This window comes from Euprymna scolopes, chromosome 37, assembly GCF_053919585.1.
Source record: "Euprymna scolopes isolate OS-2025 chromosome 37, ASM5391958v1, whole genome shotgun sequence".
In the NCBI taxonomy this organism is placed as follows: Eukaryota; Metazoa; Mollusca; class Cephalopoda; order Sepiida; family Sepiolidae; genus Euprymna; species Euprymna scolopes.
Window position 1 is genome coordinate 68,024,865 of NC_136518.1, and position 24,962 is coordinate 68,049,826.

The 24,962-nt window shown below is 33.7% G+C and overlaps 1 long non-coding RNA gene across 3 annotated transcripts in view; it reads right to left on the bottom strand.

The window, feature by feature from the left end:
* Positions 1–237: 237 nt before the first annotated feature.
* LOC145261215 (uncharacterized) overlaps positions 238–24,962 on the bottom strand; it is a 915,235-nt gene continuing 890,510 nt past the window's right edge. For 2 of the 3 annotated variants that reach the window (XR_013864423.1, XR_013864424.1), the window contains exon 5: positions 239–714. This is a non-coding gene — a long non-coding RNA (uncharacterized LOC145261215). Of the gene's footprint in view, positions 715–24,962 lie in introns of all 3 variants that reach the window. The other variant, XR_013864425.1, reaches the window with a different exon arrangement.

A 24,962-nucleotide genomic window follows, 5' to 3' on the forward strand; every position in this document is an offset into this window, starting at 1 on the left:
TCATCTGTCGTAGGTAATGTACTTGGAAAAATAGAGCCAGACACACAGAAACGGACATACACGGGTTTCATACATACACACACACATACACATAAACCTTTACACGCACACACACACACACACACACACACACATATATATATATATATATATATATGTATATATATATATATATATCCTGCCCACGTGGTTGAATACCGGAAGCTTTCTATACCTCTAACTTAATTAGGAAGTGACGTTATGCTATCGTGTGCATCGGCATTGTTCTTACTCTCGGTAGCCACGTAAATACACGTGATTATTTCGATTAATAAAAATGGCGCTTGAAGATATATATAAAATCGCAGATTGTCTTTTATAGCGAAATGGACTTTCCCAAGTTTTGATAAAATGTATTGCCTGCTGGTTTCACGGAAGCAAACTTATTATAAATCAGTTTATACCAAGCATTACTATTTACATTACTGTGAATAGTGAAAATTCATGCAGAGGTAATATATGGTACATTATATATAGTTGACAAAGAGATTTGCAAACTTACTTTCCAAAAAAGATATTTTCTCCTTTAGTGAAAAAGAAAAATGAATTTCTTTTAAGACGTTTTATCATTCCGTTAAGTTAGTAGGGACGTAGAGAATATATATGATATATGGATTTCACTAACCTCAGTAGGTTCTGTATTTACATTTCTTGAAGAGAAATACATTCACTTACCTGCAAGAAAAAAGAAAATCAATAAATATATACAATTTCACACACACACATACACACACACACACACATATATATATATATATATATATATATATATATATATATATATATATATATATATATACTAGCGTGGGTGCCCAGCATTGCCCGGGTGTTTGGAGGTGTATGCTGAGAAAACAAAAAAAAAATACCGGTCATTTTTTTTTTTAATTTGACCCTAATTATGACAGCTTAACATTTATTGTTTTGGGCTCAAATCGAATTATTAAGTTAGATCCATTTCCAAGGAACCTATATCTAAAATTTCAAGTGTTTAGACCCAGAATTATCGGAGGAGTTTGGTAGAGTTCTCAAAGGTCAAATCCATGAACTTTTGCCCGTTAACAGCGACATTTCTGGCCGACAACGGATGACATAGATAGTCCCACATCTCAGTACCCTGTATATAAAATTTCGAGTCTGTAGACTAAAAATTGTCAGAGTTATAGCGTAGAGAAATGTACACACACACAGACACGTTCACTTTTATAGCTATATACATATATGTACACACGTAAATACATGAATACAAATATACATACATACAGATATAAATACATACATACATGTATACAAACACCCATATATATATATATATGTATATATATATATATACAAACATACATATGCACATGCATACACATATCTACAGATACATAAATAAACATATATGCATATAAAGATACAGATATATACATATACACATAAATATACAGATATATACATATACACATAAATATACAGATATATACATATATACTTAAATATACACATAAATACATATACATATATACTAGCAAATGTACCCATCGTTGACTGGGTTACAAAACAGCCTACAGAAAATGGACTCTGATTTATGAAAATATGATAGGTTATAAAAAGGAAGGGTTGTAAAGAGATAGCTTCGAATTTAGGGTGCATCAAAACCAAAGCAAAATATGATGGAAGTAAAAATAAAATAGATAAACCCCATAATTTTTTATACCATACCTGTTCACACTGAAACACTTATCACAATATTCTGTGGATCTATATTAATAAAACTTGTTAAATATTGTGGCATATTTCCATTCTATAGATGTCAGGTGCGAACGACCCCCCCCATGATTTTATTATACCATATTTCTTCAAACTGAAACATAATTATCAAAGTATACTTATGCAGATAGATATGAAAAGTCTTCATTAAAGTTTGTGCCTATTTCCATTCTATGGAGGCCAGGCGCGAACGCAGAGCCCACAATTTTATTATACCATCCCTATTTAAGTTAAAACATATTATCAAAGTATTATTATGTACATCCATATCCAAAACACTGGTAAACGTCTGTTTTTTAATTTTTAATTTTTTTTATTTCCATACTTTGTGGACGCAGACATAACAATTTCAAGGAATCATCATTATGCCAGATCAAACGTACCCATTACTGTATCTCGATACATCTTCTGTTATTATCTGTGATAAATTTCCTATAATAGTCAACCATATAGGAACCTATTCGTGAGCAGACACACACAGACGTTCAGCTTTATATATATATATGTATATATATATATATATGTATGAGCATATAGACACATATATATATATATATATATATATATATATATATATATATAAGTAATTGACCATCCCAGCTGAGGGAGCTCCCATAAAACGGGCGAAACATATGTATGTGTGTATGGTATATATATATATATATATATATATATATATATATATATATATATATATATATATATACGTATGTATAATTAGCATTATTTCTCCAAAATATTTGAGTCCTTAATTAATCAAGCTTCACTCACCCACCTTACAGCTTCTAAACTTCTGTCAGACCAGCACTAGGGATTTAGGCAAGCCCGTTCTACTGCCGATATTCTAACTGTAATCTCTTAACGAATATACCAAGCACTGGATAAACAGAGAAGGGGATGGCAGTAGCCCTAGATATATCTTAGGTTTTTGACAGGCTATGGCACGATGGTCTTCTCATGAAAACAAAATCCGATGATATTACGTGACGAATACTTAGCATAAGTATAGCCTTCTTAAATGAGAGAAGCATTCAGGTTGTACTCGATGGGCGTACGTCCAAAAATTTGATATAAATGCGGGTGTACATCAGAGATAGATCCTTGAGCCTTTATTATTTCTGATAATCATAAATGACTTACCTGATAAAATTGTCTCTGAGATGGGTGTATTTGCCGATAACACCACACTCTATAGCAGGCACGTGGGTAAAACTTATGAGCACATATCTAAGGTAATAGACGAAACCCTAGAGGAAGATCTTCAGTCTGTAATTGAATGAGATCATAAATGGATGGTTACGTTCAACACTGACAAGACAAAGCTAGTTTCCTTTAATAATTATCTGAAACCTTACCAAACACTAATAACTATGGCTAGAGATATTTTACCCGAGAGCACTTCGTTCAAGGTCCTTGGCTTAACGTTCACAGGAAACGAGTTTGAATAGATACATTTAGATCATTCCTAAGGCTGTTGAAAAGAAAGTGGGGTCTCTCTCTCTATCGTGCTATGAAATTACTTACGCCTGAAAGTATCCTGTACCCCTCCAAAGAACCCATTCGCCCATGTATGGAGTGTTGCTGTCACATTTGGGCTGGTGCATTTGCTTTCTAACTCCTGGACAGGGTCCAAAAGAGAGTCGCCAACCTAATAGGCCCTGAATTGTAATCTAAACTTTAGTCCCTGTCCCACCGACGAAATGTAGCATCCCTCTGCCTGTTGTACAAGTATTTTAATGGTGGGTGCTCTGATGAACTACAAGCTCTTGTACCCCCTCGACGTAAATACCCCCGACAAACCCGACAAGCAGCAAAGTCCCATCTCTACACAGTAGAGATCCCTAGATGTAAGAAAGCCTTTTACTCTAATAGCTTCTTCCCCAGAACGGCAGGATTTTGATTTTCACTTTCGGTTTTCTTCTTCCCCAAACGGTACTGACATGCAGAAGTTCAATCACTTTGCTGCTAAACTCCTTATACAGTACTTAGGTCCCTGATAGTCAAACATCAAAGTGGCAATATGTCTTGTTTGGGGTGAAAATGTAATAATAATAATAATAATAATAATAATAATAATAATATAATATATATATATATATATTCACATATACTGATACACACACACACACACACACACACATATATATATATATATATATATATATATATATATATATATATATATACATGATCATTGCTGAATCATTCCAGATGATCGCCATCAGATTAAGTTCTCCCCATCTCCTTGTCCATGGCATCTCAGATAACCCTGCATTGTTCTGCAGATTGGCACATCTTTAAGCAGATATGACATACACATTAAGCATATAAGTTTCGTAGCACAAAATCATTCATTTAATTATTATATCGATCAATAACTCTTTTTTGCTCATAAGTCGGGTTTAAAAGTGTGTTCTTAATTACTTTTTCATTTTTACGATGATATTTAAAATAAGTAAAACTTATTGCACCGCCCTCATATGTATTATGCTGTTAGTCTGCCGGAAAACACATGAAATTTAAATTGTCGATTTTATGATGAGTATTACAATGATTCAATATTATGATTTGTAAAAGTAGAATGGCAGAATGAATTTAATTAAAGCGGAATAAATATTTACAGCTAAAATATTCTCCACTACTAGTTTTAGGGAATGTAACTTAATGGATAAAATGTCATTCTGATAGTTATATTTACATTTAGAAATTTAAGTTTAAGGATAAAGAAGATAGATAAAATACATTTGGAAAAAACAACAAGTGATATATTTTGCTGTAATGGGAAATGAGCTTTTGATTACACGTAAAACGTAGAGTTTGACACCCTGTAACAGTTGTGTAGTAGACAGGGTCATAAAAGCACGGGATTAGGAAAATAAATATACGTGGTTGTTGACAATAAACGACTCACAATAACAATAAATGAAAATATGAAACAACTTAGCTGTTTGAGTTTCTTGCCAGACACATGGTTACATTTCAGGAGTACGTCGGAACAGAAGAAAATAGTTGTGATTGAAGGTATATCGTTTTCTTTTTTTGCCTATCACAACTGTAAAATATATTTATTCGACATTCTATCCATAGACTTGTTAGTGTGTCGACAAGTCAGATAACTATTATAGACACATCAAAAAGAAAGAACATTTATACATCAGACAACGTACTTGAAAACGTCACACACATTAAATATACTAGACGTAAACAAGATAAAAAAATCATCATGTACGATTAAAATATATACCCACGTTACAAACTCGTCGGTTCAGAATATATTTAGCTAATATTTCAGACTTATCTGATCTGGTTTCTGTGCGTTTAACATAACTCGTCTTGAATAAAGGAACGGGCAAACGCATTGCATCATCCTATTTGTATTAAATGCTCTTCAAATCACTAAATACTTAACAAGTTTTTAGAAGTGAAAAGAAACTGTTCTTAATATATATATATATATATATATATATATATATATATATATAAGTTAACGTGTGTGTGTCTGTGTGTCTGTTCTTAATATATATATGTATATATATATATATTTATTTATATATATATATATATAAGTGAACGTGTGCGTGTCTGTGTACATTTCCCTACGAAATAATTCTATCAATTTTACGTCTGCAGACTCGAAATTTGATATAAACGCTACTGAGATTTGGGAAAATCGATCGGTTTGTGGCCAGAAATTTGGCGATTAAGGGGTCAAAGTTCAACGATTTGACCTTTGAGTACTCTACCAAACTCCTCCGACAATTTTTTGTCTACGCACTTGAAATTTTAGATATAGGTTCCTTGGGCATTGATCTAACTTAATAACTTGAATTGAGCCCAAAACAGTAAATTTTAAGGAGCCATAATAGGGGTCAAATTTTAAAAAAAAATGACCTCTGCGGTTTCTTCCAAATTACTCAGACAATTTCTGGTCTAAATATTTGAAATTTTACATAAAGGGTATTCAGAGATAGGGCAAGCGTTTTCATCAGTTTGGGTCGTAAATTTTTAGTTTTTACCAAGATTAGTATCCTTTTTAAGTTGGACCTTTCATACGATAAATATCGAAAAATTGTCTAAAAAAATTAATATCTTCCCCTTCAACTAAGCACTTTTCTACAGGGGGGAGCACTTGTTTCGCCGATATTTTTGAAAGTTATCCTCTCCTTTAGATTGTCTAGCCTTAATTTTAATAAATGTCGCTTCCAGTTTGGCGGTGGTCGTAACAGCATAAAAGTTAGGTTTTACCCCGTTCTTTTCCTCCTTTGGGGTACGGGTTCGAGCCTGCCTTCCTACTACCACCTTTTTTTTTTTTTTGTTTGCCCAACATACACATCCGAACACCCGGCAACGCCGGGTTGAAATGCTAGTATATATATATATATATATATATATATATATATATATATATATATATATATATATATAAGAACAGTCTTTGTTAATTATATATATATATATATATATATAATAAACAATACAACATTCTTTATAATTTATTAAGTGTTCCTCAGCTTATGATCAAATACTGTATTTGTATTACATCTTTTCTATTGCCTTTGCAATAAAATCTAGAAAAATATGATCATGCGTTCATGAATTTTCATTGTTTTTACGAAATTTCCCAGAAACTAGAAAACAAATATTTCTAACCATAAAATATTTACATCTTGACAAGTCTAAATTATAGATTTTTTTAGTCCAGATAAATAATGGGGATTTCTATTACGCAACGTCAACACACGAATTGCTGCAAGCAGCATTATAATACTAAGTAATTTAGAAAAAAAAGAATATGACGCCATTTCCCGAAAATTTCAAACTGAAGCTGGCAACGTCTTAAGTACTTGTATCGTGTATCGAAGGTTTAGTAGTTTTTTTTTTCATTTTTAAATACTTGATGGTTTTCTTTTATGATCTATTATTAGCCTTATTTTTTTAGTTGCATCCCTACGAGGACAATGTTAGACACAAAGTCGGTTTTTAATGTGGAGAAAATCCAACATACAAAGAGGGCTCTGAAGCTAAACAAAACAATGAGCATGCTCTGAAAGGAGTTTTCTTTTATGACTGAGGACTAAGCAGGGGGCCGTTAACACACTTTGTTCTTAATCATTCGTTTTACTGCGTTTTAAAATGTAAATAAACAGACATGTGAGTGATTGTATTTGATCACATCCCAGACTTAGGAACAGATACTACACTTTGATCTTAGTCAAAAAGGCTAAGTAAAAAACAAGCGTATTATATATGTTTCGTATATTAGTTTGAATTCTAAGAACAGGTACTACACTTTGATCTTAGCCAAAAGACCAAGTAACCGTCTTATACAGCTTAATTTTCTCCCGAGCATTATCTCCTATTAAAAAAAGATGCATAATTTATATTAACTTTGTGGGGGTGGTGGGGGGAGGATGAAACCGCTTTAATTCTAAGAACAGATACTACACTTTGATCTTAGCAAAAAGACCAACTAAAAAAATGCGTATTATATATTTTTGAGGAAGGTGAGAGGCATATTATGAGTTAGTGGGAGGAGGGGGCGAAAGATGAAACCGCTTTATTTCTAAGAACAGATACTACACTTTGATCTCAGCCAAAAAATAAGTAACCGTCTTATACAGCTTAATTTTTTGCCGAGCATTATCTCCTATTAAAAAAAGATGCATAATATATATTTAGATGTCATATTCCAAAAATTAGCTTACAACACCATACATTGTTTGAATTTTGTCAGTGAGAACCTTCCCGACACAATATGTCTCTGTAGCACAGTGTCAGACTTTTCAATCCCAAATATCAAAGTTTTTCGATATAATTGTTAATTGTTTGTTTAAAGGGAGCTGGTAATATGGACACATCACTGGAAAGAGAGCAAAGTTAGCTAACACTAAGCTTAATATGGTCGACTACTAGATGAACGATACGCCAGCTTAATGGCTGAAAGAACCAGAAGAACTCCCCTCGTTGAGTAAATAAATAGTTGAGTTTGTAAATTCAGTGTATCCCCAAGTTCGACATATCCAAGTATAAAATAATGCACTTCTTAAATTGAAAGTCGTGTTTTATTTCAGAAGAGTTTTCGATGGGTAGCCATTATGTACAAATCCTGAAGAGGAAGAATTTGCAGTGGGTGGCTGTTTTCGACATGTCCTGGACTTTGTAGTTTTGCAGACAAAGGGCACAAGATCTTACTAGTGTTGACATGAGAAAATTGTGTGCTGGAATACTAAAGGATTCAATAGTTTTCTATCTATATAAAAGCCAAGTACGTCCAAAGATGGAATACTGCTGCCATATCTGGGCAGGAGATGCTAAAAACAACCTATCCTGCCTTGACAGAGTACAAAATAGACTTCGTGGCTTAGTGGGAGATATCCTTTTCTCTACCCTGCAACCTCTCTCCCACAGAAGAGACGTTGCGAGCCTATCCTTGTTTTATCGTTATTTCCATTTAAAGTGCTCGTCTGAACTCCAATCTCTGGTCCCCCTTCGCCAATCTTTCACGAAAAACACCCGTCTAGCTGAATCCACTGTGAAAAATTTCCCCCACTCTTTATCTGTGCCTAAATCAAAACGTGGATTCCATGAACAAAGCTTCTTTCTTAGAACTGCACGCCTGCAGAACTCTGTTCCATCTGCCTGCTTTCCACGTGACTACAACTTGGATGTCTTAAAGTCCAACGTTAACAAATTCCTAATGAACCGCCCCCTTAAGTTATCACTTTAAAATCTTCACACTTACGTACTGTACTAGCAATAACCCGTATCCCTGAGTAGCTTCCGGGCCTTGATAAGTTGTGACCACCGTGTAAAAAAAAAAAACAATCTGGTTTCCAATTAGTTGCTAGCAAAATCTGCCTCTATTGGACCCGTCAGTTCTTTTCGCCAGTATCTATAAGTAGAACCTTCCAACTTTCGATAAAACTAGCCTCTTATATCAAAACTATTATAACAGCACTCAAAAAATAGAAGGCTACATTAGACGAAGGTTATGAAAGTAAAGTATGCGAAAATAGTTGTTGGAATAAGGCTAACAATATAAATGCCAAATGTTCATCTAAAAATATCGAATTAAATTACTTCGTGCTTCAGGGTTAATTTTTGACATAAATGCAACGTTTTCTGATCGAGATTATCTATACTCCGATAATTTTTTTTTTTTGTATGCGTGTATTGAGTTTCCTATTAAAAACATGTTTTCTATTCATTTTAAAAAATACACATTTTTTATATATGGGTCATGGAATTGCATTCAGTTGCAAAAAATTATTTGCATATTCATTTAAACATTTATTTTAATTAATTCCATATTAGTCTTTTTCCCCCTTTCTAATATGATTATATGTAGTTAACTATTATATGTAATTATATTAATGAAGATATTCTATATGATTTATAATTGCGTAATATGTCATCGTAAACACAAACATATATATATATATATATATATATATATATATATATATATATATATGAAATAAAAAATATAAAACGTGCAATCACCTTTTTCTTCACAATATTTCCTCTGCTTCACTTTTTTGTTATCAAGTAAGATCTTTGGCTTACTTGTTGTTTCATCAAATACCTTTGTATGCAAAATCCGATCCCGCATTTTGCTAATCCCTTCCCTCTGATGAGAAGGAGGGTATTTCTTCGAAACTCCGCGGATTAAGGACTATCCACTTCAGATTAAATATGTTTTTAACTCTTTTTCAAAGTGTTTTTTAACATGTTTTATTAAATTTTTGCTCGTATATATATATATATATATATATATATGTGTGTGTGTGTGTGTGTATGTGTGTGTGTATACATGGTGTGTGTGTGTGTATTGGTTTAAAAAAATTTGCCTACCAAACTCCTGTCAGTTTTTGAACATGAACATTTATATGTAGGGCTTTATGCGGGTTTTAGCCGTGAAAGTGTGAAAATTTAAAAAGAAAAGCTGAAATTTGCCAGGTGAGGGTCGAAAAACAACATTACGAATATGCAGGAAACGTTACAGATCATGTTTTAATTTTGAGCCTTGCAGCAAACATGTATTCATAGGTCAGGCATTACAGTCAAAAGAAAAAAACTTAAATCGTAAGATAAACGTTTTCGTTTCGATTCTTGTGGTGTCTCAGAAGTCATTTTTTTAAAAACATTTTAAATAATTACTATGTAATTATATATATATATATATATATATATATATGTTGAGATTTTATATTATACTAGCATTTCATCCCGGCGTTTCCCGGGTGTTTGGAGGTGTTGACCTAAAAAAAAAAAAAAAAGAAGTGGTAGTAGGAAGGCAGGCTCGAACCCGTACCGCGAAGGGGGGAAAGAATGGGGGGGAAAATCTGACGTCTTTTCTCTTACGACCACCGGCAAACCGGAAGTGACGTAGCTTTAAATTAAGGCTAGACAATCGGAAAGAGGGGATGATTTTCGAAAATATCGGCGAAAAAAGCGATCCCTCCCTGTTGAAAATGCCCAGTTGAGGGTAAATAAATTAATGTTTTTAGTCAATTTGTCGATATTTGTCGTCTGAAGGGTCGAGCTTCAAAACGATACTGATCTTGTGAAAATCCATCACATCTTTCGAAATTGTTAGGCAAACATGCAAACATACAAACATACATTTATATATTGGTAGCTGAAATTTTCCATGCAAACCGATTAAAAAGCTTGCTCTGTCTCTGAATACACTTTATGTAAAATTTCAAATGTTTAGACAAGAATTGTCTGAGTAATTTGGTAGAGACCGCAGCGGCTCATTATTTTTAAAACTTTGACCCCTATTATAACCCCTTAACATTTATTGCTTTGTGCTCAAATCACGTTATTAAGTTAGACCTATGTCCAAGGGACCTATATCTAAAATTTAAGTTGTTTATACCCAAAATTGGCAGAGGAGTTTGGTAGAGTCCTCAAAGGTCAAATCCTAAAATTTCAACCCTTTAACAGCCAAATTCCTGTCCGAAAACGGATTACAATGATTTGTATATCAAATTTCGAGTCTGTAGACTGATAATTGGCAGAGTTATTGCGTAGGGAAATGTACACACACAGACACACATACACACATACACTTTCACTTTTATAGATATATAGATTAATAGTGATTATTTCTTGTGTGAAATTTATTAGCATTATAAAGCATGTTGTTACATTGTATAATAAGGATAGGAGAAAGCTGACGTCTTTATAAGTGCAGGGTTAAAACGTTTTGGTAATAATTCTAGTAAAAGACGGACGTGTCAGCTGACTTAAATTATTGCATTTTAAAAGTATTGTCATTATATGTTCGGTTGGATATACTTTAGAAAAAAAAAACAAATAAGTGAAAAACGGATGAATGCTAACGTATTGATGTACAGAAACAATGTTTTGTTATTATTTCATATTTTAAAACATAAAGATATCCCATAATGATATCATTTTCATAATGTTGAAAGTCAGGTTTAAAGATGTTCATGGGAGTATTTGACCTGTAGGTAATAACTCCTGCAGGTTTTCTGCGGATTCTGCAGCAATTTTGCTCAAGCGAATATATGTACAATCACACACAGCAATGTATGTATATATATATATATATATATATATATATATATATATATATATATATTTATATAAAGATATATATATATATATTTTATATATAGATACATCTTTATATAATATATATCTTTATATAAATATATATATCATAACTATATATATATATATCTTTATATAAATATATGTATATATTTATATAAATATATATATACATATTTATATAAATATATATATCTTTATATAAACATATATATATTTATATATATAGATATATCTTTATATAATATATATCTTTATATAAATATATATATATATATATATATATATATATTATAAATATATATATCTTTATATATATATTTATATAAATATATATATATGTATATATATATGTCTATATATATGTATATATATATGTATATATATTTGAAATTTATATATATATATATATATATATATATATATATATATATATATATACGTATATAACCAGGTTTGAGATATTCACAAGTAAGAACTAATGAACTCAACCATGTTATTAGATAGTACTCGAAAAGAGTAAAATATTTGCTTTATTATTGATTCAAAAGTTAACTGTTACATCTGTTTTAGTCAATGAGATTTTATACTTCATTTTTAGAGTGCTCGGAACTTTTACACTGTTGTTTTTTTATGTTTGTTTTAAGAGCTCACATTTTTTGTTCTATAGCGTCGAATGGGTTCAAGTCGTCAGACGAAGACATATGGCTGTTCATGGCGACCAAATATGGCTACCTCCTAACACAGAGAGAGAGAGAGAGAGAGAGAGAGAGAGAGAGAGAGAGAGAGAGACACACACGCACACACACACATATATATATATATAGATAGATAGATGTATATATATATATATATATATATGTATCCCGTATATATATATATATATATATATATATATATATATATATATATATATATATATATATATATGAAAACGTGTGAAAGTGAGAGGACAACTCTAACCATACATGCTCAACGAATCTGCAAACTTGAAATTTGGGATATGCAAACATAAGGAAATATATTTTATGAGTTTTCAGCAGGAAGAAAAAGCTGCGAAAGGGTCAAAAATTGTACTTGTCGATTATCTTATTTTATCTTTCGACTTGTACGTGTTCGCATGCGTGATACGTTTGCAAAATAGCTTTCTTGTGTTAAGAGGGAGTAGATTTGAAAACACTTTAAAGACAGTTGCAAGCTGGCTTAATGGTTATCGTACTTAACTCACTGTCGTTAGTTTTGTTTCCATCTCGACTGAATAGTTTTTCTTTGCTTACAAGAAGTATAATACCTCACAATTAAAACAGCCTACAACTAATTTACGAATGCGATTACTACAAAGAGAAAGAAATAAAACAGTCCAGCTTTCTGTCCTGAATACACGACAATAACTGAAACCTAGCGGGATATACTTCACATATGAAAGCAAGGGTTTTAATGGCGCCGACTGAACAGAGGCCTCCCGAGCATTTTGTTCATGCCTTACAATTTTAATTTTATATACACACACACACAGACACACACTCACACATAAGATCGCGTAGTAAAATGAAAGAAGTAAGTGCAACTTCTCTCTCAATTTTCTGAGCTTGTTATTCCGATGTGTCTTTATGTTTTTTTATTCTGATGAGTTGAGTTAAGGGCAAAATAAACCCATTGGTGGGCATATTAATTTAATGAATGATTAATCGCTACCAAACAGGTGCTGTCAGGAATTGTGCATGTAATCTTAATAGATTAAACGTAATGTGATCAATATCTTGAACTTTGGAATATAAAGCTTTGCGATATATTGTTATATGCTCTGTAATTACATCGGGCTTCATAAATTATGGGATAGGAAAAAATGCAACATAATTAGAGAAACATATGTCAACACGCACTCACAGACACACAGATATATTTATATATATATATATATATATATATATATATATGTATATATATATATATATATATATATATATATATATATATATATATAGGTTAATCATTTACTTTAAACGTACTGAGTTTGTATACCCCAATCGTAATTGAATCAAAAACCCCTCTGAAATATTTTTTATAATGGAAAAGATCTTATTTAATTTTTTTTTTAATTTTGAACAACAATCCAAGCTCAATAAATGCCTTTTTATTTGGATTCTAGATGATATATAAAGTAGTAACTTTCCCAGTTCCAACTATCAAGTTATCTTGGTTAGTTATGTATTACTTTTCAAAAGGTATTTGTTACAATATCGTTTCGTATTGCAACTAATAATCTGCTTAATATGTTATTGCTGCATATTTAGTCACGTACTCTTCAGATGTTTAACTTAAAAAAAAAACTTATAAAAACACCATTTAGGACAACTTACATGTAAGCGACACACTATGCCATTTCTTTTCAGTTACGAAGATAATGGTCATATATGAGGCTTGCAATTTTTCCAAAATAAAGGCACATCGGCATGTTTTTATGATGAAAAAACAAACACCTGATAAGTACGTGACTAAATATGCAGCAATAACATAATTTTGCAGACGTTATACTCCCAATAGTAACAATATCTAAATGGATACCCTTTGAAAATCATTAAATGATCGAGAAAACTTGATATGTTAAAAATACAGAATACTTATACTACCCTAAGTATATATATATATATATATATATATATATATATATATATCTGTGTGTGTTTGTGTGTGTCTGTTTGCGTGTGTGGGTTGATCAGATATACACATACATAATACGCATAATATGAACAAAGATAAATATTATACGTGAATAATTAAGGGATACATTAATTCGGTGAATAATGTAAACATATAGAATATATCTGTTTTATATATAAAATCAGTCATGCTCACGTATTTGTTGACACCCGGTACTTGTACTGGGCTGGTCGCTGAATTGTGGTGTCTGCACAGATGCTGCACTCAAATTAATTGTCCTCAGTAATGGAGGGGGAAACCTTTATATACTGAGGCAATTCTATTTTTGCAGAATCCCCTTTTGAGGGGAGCTGGTAACTCCCACATTAAACCGACCTTGTGTCACATTTTGTTTCGTGGGAAACAAATAAATAACCAGTCATGCTCACGTATTTGTGCATGAATCGTTCCTAAGGAAATGGGCCGCTTATTATGAAGTAAATGCTAAAGAAGGAAAATTGGCCTATATTAGGTAATTATAATATAATAACAAAAAAAATAATAACCCTTTAAGCGAAATTAGGTACCTCTGACTTTTTTGATATTCCGGAAGTATGTCTTAGACATGAATCAATAAATATGTCTTGAAATTGTAGTTTATTTGATAAATTTAAAGGGCTTGAACGCATGCTATAGGAAGAAACATCTTATTTAAGAAAATTAAACAGTTCACATTTGGATTGGATCTGATTTGTAGTATCATACACCAATATGAAAAGATTCATTTAAATTAAATTCCTTTTTAAACTCCGGGCAAATCACTTAAACTTTCAAATACTTTGAAAATCGAAATTAATGAAGTTTGTACAAATATAAAATGAAAATTATATATACATACATATATATATATATATATATATATATATATATATATATATAAATTAAGCTTTAGTCTAATATACCTTTATTAAAATGTTCAGAACGGGTCAGATTGGTTTTGTTCCAATATATATATATACATATATATATATATGTGTATATATATATATATATATATATATACATATATATATTCTAGCCTGTTGTTGGAAGATATCCAAAAATTGAAAATAATTGAATTTCAACATCGGTCGTAGATAGTGCTCAATCCTGAGAGAACACGTTATATTTTTTTTATCATTTAAAAAAAAATATATGTAAATACAGTCATAGCTCGCTACGATGTGCAGACCGTTTCAATCATATTAGATGTTATCAGGCAAGAAAGATTAAGGTACAGTTAAGGTTTTAGTTTTTGTACCTTATCTTTCTTGCCTGATGATATTTAATATGATTGAAACGGTGTGCACATCGTAGCAAGATGTAGCTATATTAACTTAAATATATAACACACACACACACACACATACATATATATATATATATATATATTTAATCACCTATTTTAAATGTAATGTTATGTTTTAAACGTGTATTACCTATTTCAAACACAACTCTAATGAATAAAGAAAGAGATTGATAATCTCAATCGATGAATGTAAATATTGAATAGTACTTGTGTATAATGTACAGAATAGAAACGAATATGATCGATTAAATCACTGGGTTTTGTTCCGTACAGCTTGCTTGCTGAAAGGAAAAGATTGCCCGGCTAATGGTAACTTTACAATGATAGTTCAGAAAAAAGAAAATATGTCGTATTTTACTAGACTTATATATATATATATATATATATATATATATATATAAACACTTGTATATATCCAGATTTATATGTATATACATACGTAGAAATCAAAGGAACAATAGACAGCCAATCAAAAATTAGTAATATTTGTGTAAGATGGCTGCTTCGTTCTTAGAAGCTGCACAAGTTCGATTATTAATCGACAATATTTTGTGTTTTAAATATTTACGCATCCATTTTAAATCCTTCTCTCGTTTTCGTTGTACTTAAATCGTTATTTATGATAAAGTTTGTCAAGAGCCATATTGTAAATTAATATAAAAATAAATTAATAAGCACAAACTAGTCGTAACAATCAGGATTCCACCTTTCATTGTAAACAAGTGGTTTTCCAATTTATCAGTGAGGGGAAATTTTTTTGGCTAGATCTATTAGAATCATCTGACCAAAGTCCTTATTGTAGTTGATAAAATAAGTGTGTATTTAGTTTTTCGTCTTTGCATCCGAGATATTTTTCGTTAAGTTTGCTATCAGATTTTCATTACTAAAGGCGCAGATTGAATAGGCACATCTTAAGAATTGATCAAGCGGGCGTATCTTTAGAATATAGTTTACTTTTTCTTTATTTTTTGTCCTCTCACTTTTGAAGAACAAACAGCTAAAAAAGTAATATGGCCGCTGACGAGTGAAATTTGATCCAACTTTTCAGTAAAATCTGAATATTTATAAGCTTTATACTGATCATATTTAGTCCGCGCTTTTCACTAGAATGTTTGCGAATATTTAGTTTAAAAAAACAGTACTGGACTGATTTTCATTAGATCTATACAGCTTTTGTGTCATATGTGCTATGGTAAAAGTATTATAAAACTAAATATGCATAATGGATAAATCCGACGAAACAATGGATATTCCCTGCAGAGTTTGTAATTCGAAATCATAATTTTAATTATAGCAATCCGATAATTTTCTGACAATAAACGATGCTCGTAAAACGACTGTAAATAGATGTACTCCATATAGTGTTATGTTTTACAATATATATATATATATATATATATATATATATATGTGTGTGTGTGTGTGTGTGTGTGTGTGTGTGTGTGTGTGTGAGCTTGTATAGAAACATAGGGCGCTCTGATGCGCCTAGTGCAGCAGCGTTAGTGCTAATTTCTTGCTTGCAGGCTTTTCACGTCCAGCTTCTGCCGGTGGCTAGCCTTTTAGGTGAATAAGAAGCAGAAAGCGTAAGCCTTCTTTGCCAGTATAATTATCCTCTCCAGTGTTAAGCCCCCTGGCATGCTTCCCCGTGGCCACAGACGAATACTGGTGCCTTGAAGCACCAGGCTAAATATCAGGGTATCTCAGAGCAGTAGGGGTCTCAGAAGTGCTACAATAGTGTGCACACGCCCTGACACACCACTTACCCTGCTCCGCTGCCTTGCGTGTCCCTTTGCTGGGATAAGGCTAAGAGAAGGAAAATTCTGACTTTAAAATACCCCAGACGGACTGGCTATGAGGCGGTTAACAAACATATAAACTGTTTTTTTTTTCGGCTGTCCGTTGCAACCCCCTTTCCCTGACATCACATGTCACCCCTACAAGTGCCGCGAAGGAAGGTTTGGGAGCCACAGTGTGTGGGTTTCCTCCTGGCAAGTTGGTGGCCACCCTAAACAAATTCATATGCCAATGGCTTTTCTTTCTTTCCTCTGGTTTGATTTTCTCTCTCTTTTTTTCTCTCTCTTCTATGTGCAAGACCAGCGGCGATGGGACATAGGCGAAGGGAGCAGCTTTTGGTGAAAGTCGGAGCTCCTAGTCTGGACCTGCACGCAGGCGGGGACGCGTGATGGTTGCCCTCTGTCGGAGCGTTTATTATCCGGAGGCTCGGTCCTGCGTCTACGACTGGGCAGGCCTATTGAGGACAACAGAAACCAGAAATTTCAAAAAACAAATCCACAAATCTAACCTTTGGTGCATAGAACGTAAGAACCTTGCTAGAACTCAATGACACAGACTGACCAGCACGACGAACTGCTTTGGTCTCAAAGGAACTCGAGGCTCTTAATGTGGGCATTGCTACACTTAGCGAGACCCGACTCTCAGAGGAAGGTAAGCTGGAAGAAAAGGGCTCAGAATACACCTTCTTTTGGAAGGGAAGGGGTAGAGATGAAAACAAGAATACAGTTGGATTTGCTATAAAGTCACATATCGTGCATGATCATCAGCTCACACCAACAGCTGTGAACGAGAGACTTATGTCTGTTAGAGTCCCACTGCCTTCTGATAACTTCATTACTGTCATTTCGGCATATGCACCAACCCTAGACGCCGACAGTGAAGTGAAACGAGAATTCTACCAGCAGCTTGGCAAGCTTATAACCAGAGCCCCACCACGTGACAAATTAATGCTGCTGGGCGACTTTAACGCGAGAGTGAGGAAAGACCATAAACTCTGGAACTCTGTCATTGGGAAGCATGGACTTGGTAAATCCAACGCAAACGGCCTCAGAATTTGAGCTATTCATTACCAACACTCAGTTCCAGCTCCCGAATAGATTTAAGACCACGTGAAAACATCCTCGATCTCAGCATTGCCACTTCTAGACTATGTCATCGTCCGCCAGAAAGATAAAAAAGGATATCCATATCACTAAATCAGCATTAAGTGTAGATGACTATTGGACTGATCAACGTCTGATCATCACACGTGCTAAATATACCACCAGAAAGAAGCCCAAATTTGACTTAGGACAGCAATCTCGGAAATAACATAACCTCTCAAAACTTAAACCTAACAGAGGTAAAAACAAAATACCAACACACCATCGAACAACAACTTCGTACAAACCAAACAAATTCTTGCAACTTGGAAGAAGAATGGTTGTCAATCAGTAAGATCATTAATGAATCAGCCAACTCACAGTTGGTTTAAAGAAAAAGAAAAATCAAGACTGGTTTGATTAAAACTGTGCTGAAATTAATCAACTCAATCAAGAAAAGATAAACGCTCGCCATGCTCATGAACAAGACCATCGAAGCCGGCATAAAACCAACATCTACAGAAACCGCAAAAAGCAGTGTCAATCAAAATTACGGCAACTAGAAAACACATGGTGGCAGCTGAAAGCTTACGAATTGGAGGGTTTTGCAGAAGCCCGCGACCTTAAAAATTTCCATGCCGGTGTAAAACAAATTTTTGGCCCCATCACATCCTCCATTGGAACACTCCTTGCAGCAGATAATACCACCATCCTCAACGATCCATAATCAATTCTGGATCGTTGGAAGGGTCATTTTGCAACTCTACTCAATAAAGAATCTTCTGCAGATGAGGACTTTCTCAAAATGGTCCCACAGTCGTCAGAGCAATTATGGATGAATGCACCACTATAATTTACAGAATTTCTAATTGCGATGGAGCAAATGAAAGAAAATAAAGCCCCAGGGCCTGATAATATCCCCTTCGAACTTATCCACCATGGTGGACAACATCTGAAAACAACACTATTCATTCTCATTCTTAAGATGTGGGAAGATCGTCAAGTGCCAAAGGATCTGAAAGACGCAGTAATAGTAACCATCTTCAAAAAAGATGAGCGAAAATCATGAGGCAATTACCGTGGGATTGCCCTTTTGTCCATAATGGGAAAAGTCTTTGCCCGTATACTACCAATCGTCCTCGCAGAATCTCAGTACGGCTTCCAGTCCTCTCGGGGAACAATAGATATGATTTTCCGTGCGAGACAGATGCAGGAGAAAAGCAGGGAACAACAGAAACCTCTCTATCTTGTATTTTATGACCTGAAAAAAACATTCGATAGCGTTCCAAGAGATGCAATGTGGAAAGTTCTCAAGCAATTAGATTGCCCAATCCACTTTGTAGAACGCATCCAGGCACTGCATGAAGGCATGTCAGGATATGTATCGCTCCAAGGCAAGGAAACAAAAAAGTTTCCAGTTACCTGTGGACTAAAACAAGGTTGTGTTCTTGCACCTACCCTCTTTTCCTTATATCTTGCTGCAATGCTGCACGAACTTCCCCCAAATAACCCAGGGGTGGACATTAGGTACCGTTATGATGGGAGACTTTTCAAGCCTGCTAGACTAAAATCTTAACGCTTTGTGAAATTCCAACACATCATAGAGCTTCAATATGCAGATGACAACATGGTGCTTAGCTATTCCAAGAAGACATCCAGTGATCCGTAAGCAACTTCACGACAGTCTACTATCGCTTCGAATTCTCTGTTAATATTGGCAAGACAAAAGTGTTAGTACAACCAATACCCAATACCATTTTACAGGACGTAAGCATTCACATGAATTACCCTCCTCTTGAGCAAATAGATCATTTTCCATATTTCGGTAGCATAATATCAGAAAAGTGATCAAATGAGAATGAAATAGAAACCGAATTGGCCTCGCCTATGGAGCTTTCGGTAAACTGACGAAGCGCGTCTTCAATAATAAATATCTTTCAATAAAAACTAAAATCATGGTATACCACGCGATTGTTATACCTACACTTCTGTATCGGTGTGAAACCTTGACTATATACCAAAGTGATCTCATTAAACTCGAAAAATTCCACCAACAAAAACTTCGAGCTATACTGAACATCAAATGGTATGACTATGTAACCAACACAAGCGTTATTGAGAGAGCAAACAACTGCAGCATTGAGGCCACCACCATGAGGCACAGACTGCTTTGGGCATATCCTCAGAATGAATGAAAACAGACTCCCTCGACAAACCCTGTACTCGGAGCTAGCCACAGGAAAAAGACCTATCGGCCGCTCTCTACTGCGATATAAGGACCAAATCAAATCAACCCTAAAAAACACCGGATTTGATCTTCACATCTGGGAAACAACATCTCAGGATCGGTGCCTGTGGCGCCAATCCATCATACATGGTACCAAAGGATACGAGGCAGAAAGAAGAAGACTGGTGGAGATCAAGAGGCAGTCAAGAATAAATCGTGCTGAAAAACAACGCCCCTTGCCAAGCATTGCTTGCCTCCTCTGGCCACGCAAATTCCGCGTTCAGATTGGTCTGAGAAGCCATCTGCGATCCAATCACTGAGGGAAGAGGAAACTGAAATTCTCGGATACTAGTAATCGGCAGACGACGATATATATATATATATATATATATATATATATATATATATATATAACACCAACTATTAATTAAATAAACTTTTGTAATAGTAATACCATCATGAAGTGTTTGTTGAGTTATTTATTTTAATACGTTTGCAAACATTTCAGGATTGCATTAATTGTAACCAATATAAGACAAAAAGCTAAATAAAATAATTGACCAATGAGAAAAAAAAAACATTTTAACTTGTTCAAAACCAGTTAGATTAATTCATCCCTGACGATGAATCTTTAAGGGTGTGAAAGCACTCGGACTTATGATAAACATGTTGATTACATCATCCAGATCCTGCTTGAAGTTGAGGCTGTTATTCGGAAGTTGGAAAGGATCGAAATTAGAATTCCTTGCCTTCGGGCCGGGATTAAAGTGTAGTATCTGTTCTGTGGATGCTGCACATAAGTCAATTGATCCTTGGTAAATGTAGGGGACGCTTTCATACTGAGACAATTACTATTTTTTGGGGATACTGCCAGAGTTCCCCCTTTTTACCCTTGTTTTAGGGGAGAGCGTTTAACTTCACATTAAAAACGACCTTGTGTCTAATTTGCTTTCGTGGGGAAGCAAATAAATAAATTAATAGACACAGACGTCTATTTTATTTCATTAAATATGTCACACGCACACACACACGAATATATATATATATATATATATATATATATATATATATATATATATATATATAAACCTTTTGTTGCTACAATTTGTCCGTAATTAATTTTTGTAAGAGTAGTGGCGCAAACTCCAATCGCATCTCTCCAGATTTTGCACTGTTTTATTCCTTAGCAAGTAGAAATTTAGAACAACTGGTAACAATGCCGAGGTAAGCATCTGGAATTCCCAAATGATCACCAATCTGCTATTGGTTAATCTCGAACCTCCTTTATTCGGTGATCTGAGGAGAAGCGGAGTGCCAACGTTATTATTCTTATATACCTATGTAACATTGTGAAGCGTCCGATGTTGAATAGTATGGAAGTGCTGGACAAGACATCAGACTAGTGGGTTTGAGAATTACTGATACTTAATTCATAAAAGAAATAAATAAGGGAGATTAAAATTACTTTTTTGAAAGTAAGAGGTAAAGAGAAAAAAGGTTATAATTAATCGCTAAAGATAGCTTGGATAAAAACAATAAACGACAGTTGAACGGGTCGACATTTAATATGTAAGAATATGGTACCGAATATCGGGCGACACCGATAATTGACCGGTTCAAACACTTGATATATATATCAAGGTATGGTCAATTTCTAACCGGCGTTGACAAATTGTTATACAAACACGGCAAGTTGCGAAGTCGTGTGAGTCTTACCTTTTCTGTTGCTGAGATCAAAGTCTCGCTGACAGACTGCCGGTTGCAAGATGGCTGACGTCACATAAAGCAGTAGAGAAGTTTCTGGACGAGACTGAACGTGCCGAATCTCGTATTGACAGAAGAAGTGGGTCGAGCTCAACTCCTACTACGACCACGATAACGAACTTAGAAAACCATACGTTCGCAGTGCTAGACACTCAACTGTTATACGTTTATGTAACAAGTAATTAGTTTTTCTTTTTCTTTTATAATACACTTAAACGTTTTACTTGTAATACGTCGTCTTTTTTTTCTTCTCATGATGTCACCAAAATGATTGGGATGGCTTGCTGGAGAATACCGACTTCCTTTTTAGCGCGTGTCGACTTCGATCGAAGACACAACGTGGACAGGTAGGCACTCGCTGAGCTGGCGTCACTCATACGACAAGCGGGAGCCGGGATCGATAAGGGCTTACCCCCCTTTCCAGCAGGGACAGTCGACCGGACGGGAGAAACGTCATAGGTTTATATGGTATAATAACGTTGACACACCTGTTCTCGAAGGATTACGGAAGTTAAGCAACGATTGACATGACAACCAGGAGATGGGTGACCATTTTGGAATTCCAGGTGCTGTATGTGCTCTTCCCTTACGTTGGCATTTATACCAGTTTTTCTGCGCATTTATATTTGAAAGTGAAATTAAAACAGTGCCGCATTATATTAAAACACTTGAAACTTCTCACAAAAATTGCGTACGTAGGCACCCGTCAGTGAGTATCTATACTCTGCCAAGATTAAAAGGAATCTTTCTAATATGCTTATACGTATAAATGCATATGCGTTCAAATATATGCCGACATACATGATCATGCATAAATCATACATATGATGATTGCAACGTCTTGTCAGACGAGCGCCACTCCTTCAGACATTTAAAATCCATAAGCCCAAATGTCTGAGGGAGTATCTATACAAATATGGTGTTACAGAGTCTTAGCTTTGTACGACAGCTAAGTCTCTCTCTCGGTTCAAAATGTTGAGATCAAGCAACAAGCAAGAGCAAGATAGCCAGCAACAAATTAAACTGCAGACCAGCTTAATGCGGGTACTGGTCTTCCGCTTTGTGTTTTTTTTAAATCACAGATTTGCTTCTCCTAGGAGAAATCATACATATATATATATATATATATATATATATATATATATATATATATATATATATATATATATATGTGCATATACATACATACACACGTATATATTACATACACAGACATATATACAACAAATATCGACACATATATACTCATACAGTATATATATATATATATATATATATATATATATATATGAAGTGCAGTGTATATTAATAAATCTTTTATAAATAAGATGTTAAATATAATTGAATAAGTATATTTTTCTTTATATATATATATATATATATATATATATATATATATATATATATATATATGGTCTGTTTAGAATACAAAGATTATTGGTTACATATTTGCATACATGCTTCAGTGGAGTCCGAATTCAGGAACAACACTTCATCAGACCAAAACGGAATCGAAATTGAAACGGGTGTCAAGATTACATTAGTTCTTATAAGATACTAGCAGTTCACGCGCCCCTCATCGTGCTTCACCCATCGGTGATCGGTTTCACAAATGAACGAATAAAATAAGGTGGGCTAAAACAATTTTTTTTAAATGATTAAATAAAATAACACTTGTCAAAAGAAAATAAAAATCGACACCAATAACATATACACAACCATAAAAACAATCTAAGATACGTGAAATTTAAAATCAAGGGGAAATGAATAACATATAAGCTAAACGAATCACCGGACACCTCCCTTAATCAACAGCTTATACACGGGAAACAACGTTCCCCCTTCCCTCATCACAACTCCCAAAACCCTACTGCTCACATTCACAAAGTATACACCCAACTTTCCCTGGAATGTAGATCGCAGCCAAACATCTTATAAAAACAATGTAATCTTTAACACCTGTTTCAATATCACTTTATGTCTGATAAAATGTTGTCACTTAACGGGGTCTACACTGAAACATGTGCATATATGTTACTAATACTGTTTGCACTATTTTCTAGCTCCGTCCTGCATTGATCTCTCTTTAATATCCACGCAAGTTTCATTATATATATATATATATATATATATATATATATATATATATATATATATATATATATATATACTTGCATGCATACTAGTATTTCAGACCGGCATTACCCGAGTGTTGGAAGTGTATGTTGAGAAAAAAAAAGCGGTCAATTTCTTTAATCTTTCACCCCTATTATGGCCCCTTAACGTTTATGTTATTACATGAGATCCATGTCTAATGAACCTATATCTAAAATTTATATTGTTTATACCCAAAATTTGCGTAGGACTTTGGTAGAGTTCACAAAGGTAAAATCGTTGAACCTTGACTCTTTAACAGCAAAATTTCTGGCGGAAAACCGATTACAAAGATTTGGCCAAATCTCAATACTCTGTATATCTAATTTCGAGTTTGTAGACTGAAAATTGACAGAACTATTGCGTAGAGAAATGTACACAGAAACACAGACACAGACAGACCCGTTCACACACACACATATATATATATATATATATATATATATATATATATATATAAAATAAATGGGCACACCTACAAAAACAGGTTCAAAGAAGATTCAAATAGTTGCAATTAAAGGAACGGTTAGAATCTAAAATAATATCTTTCAGTTTGAATATATAAAATAGCGGGAGA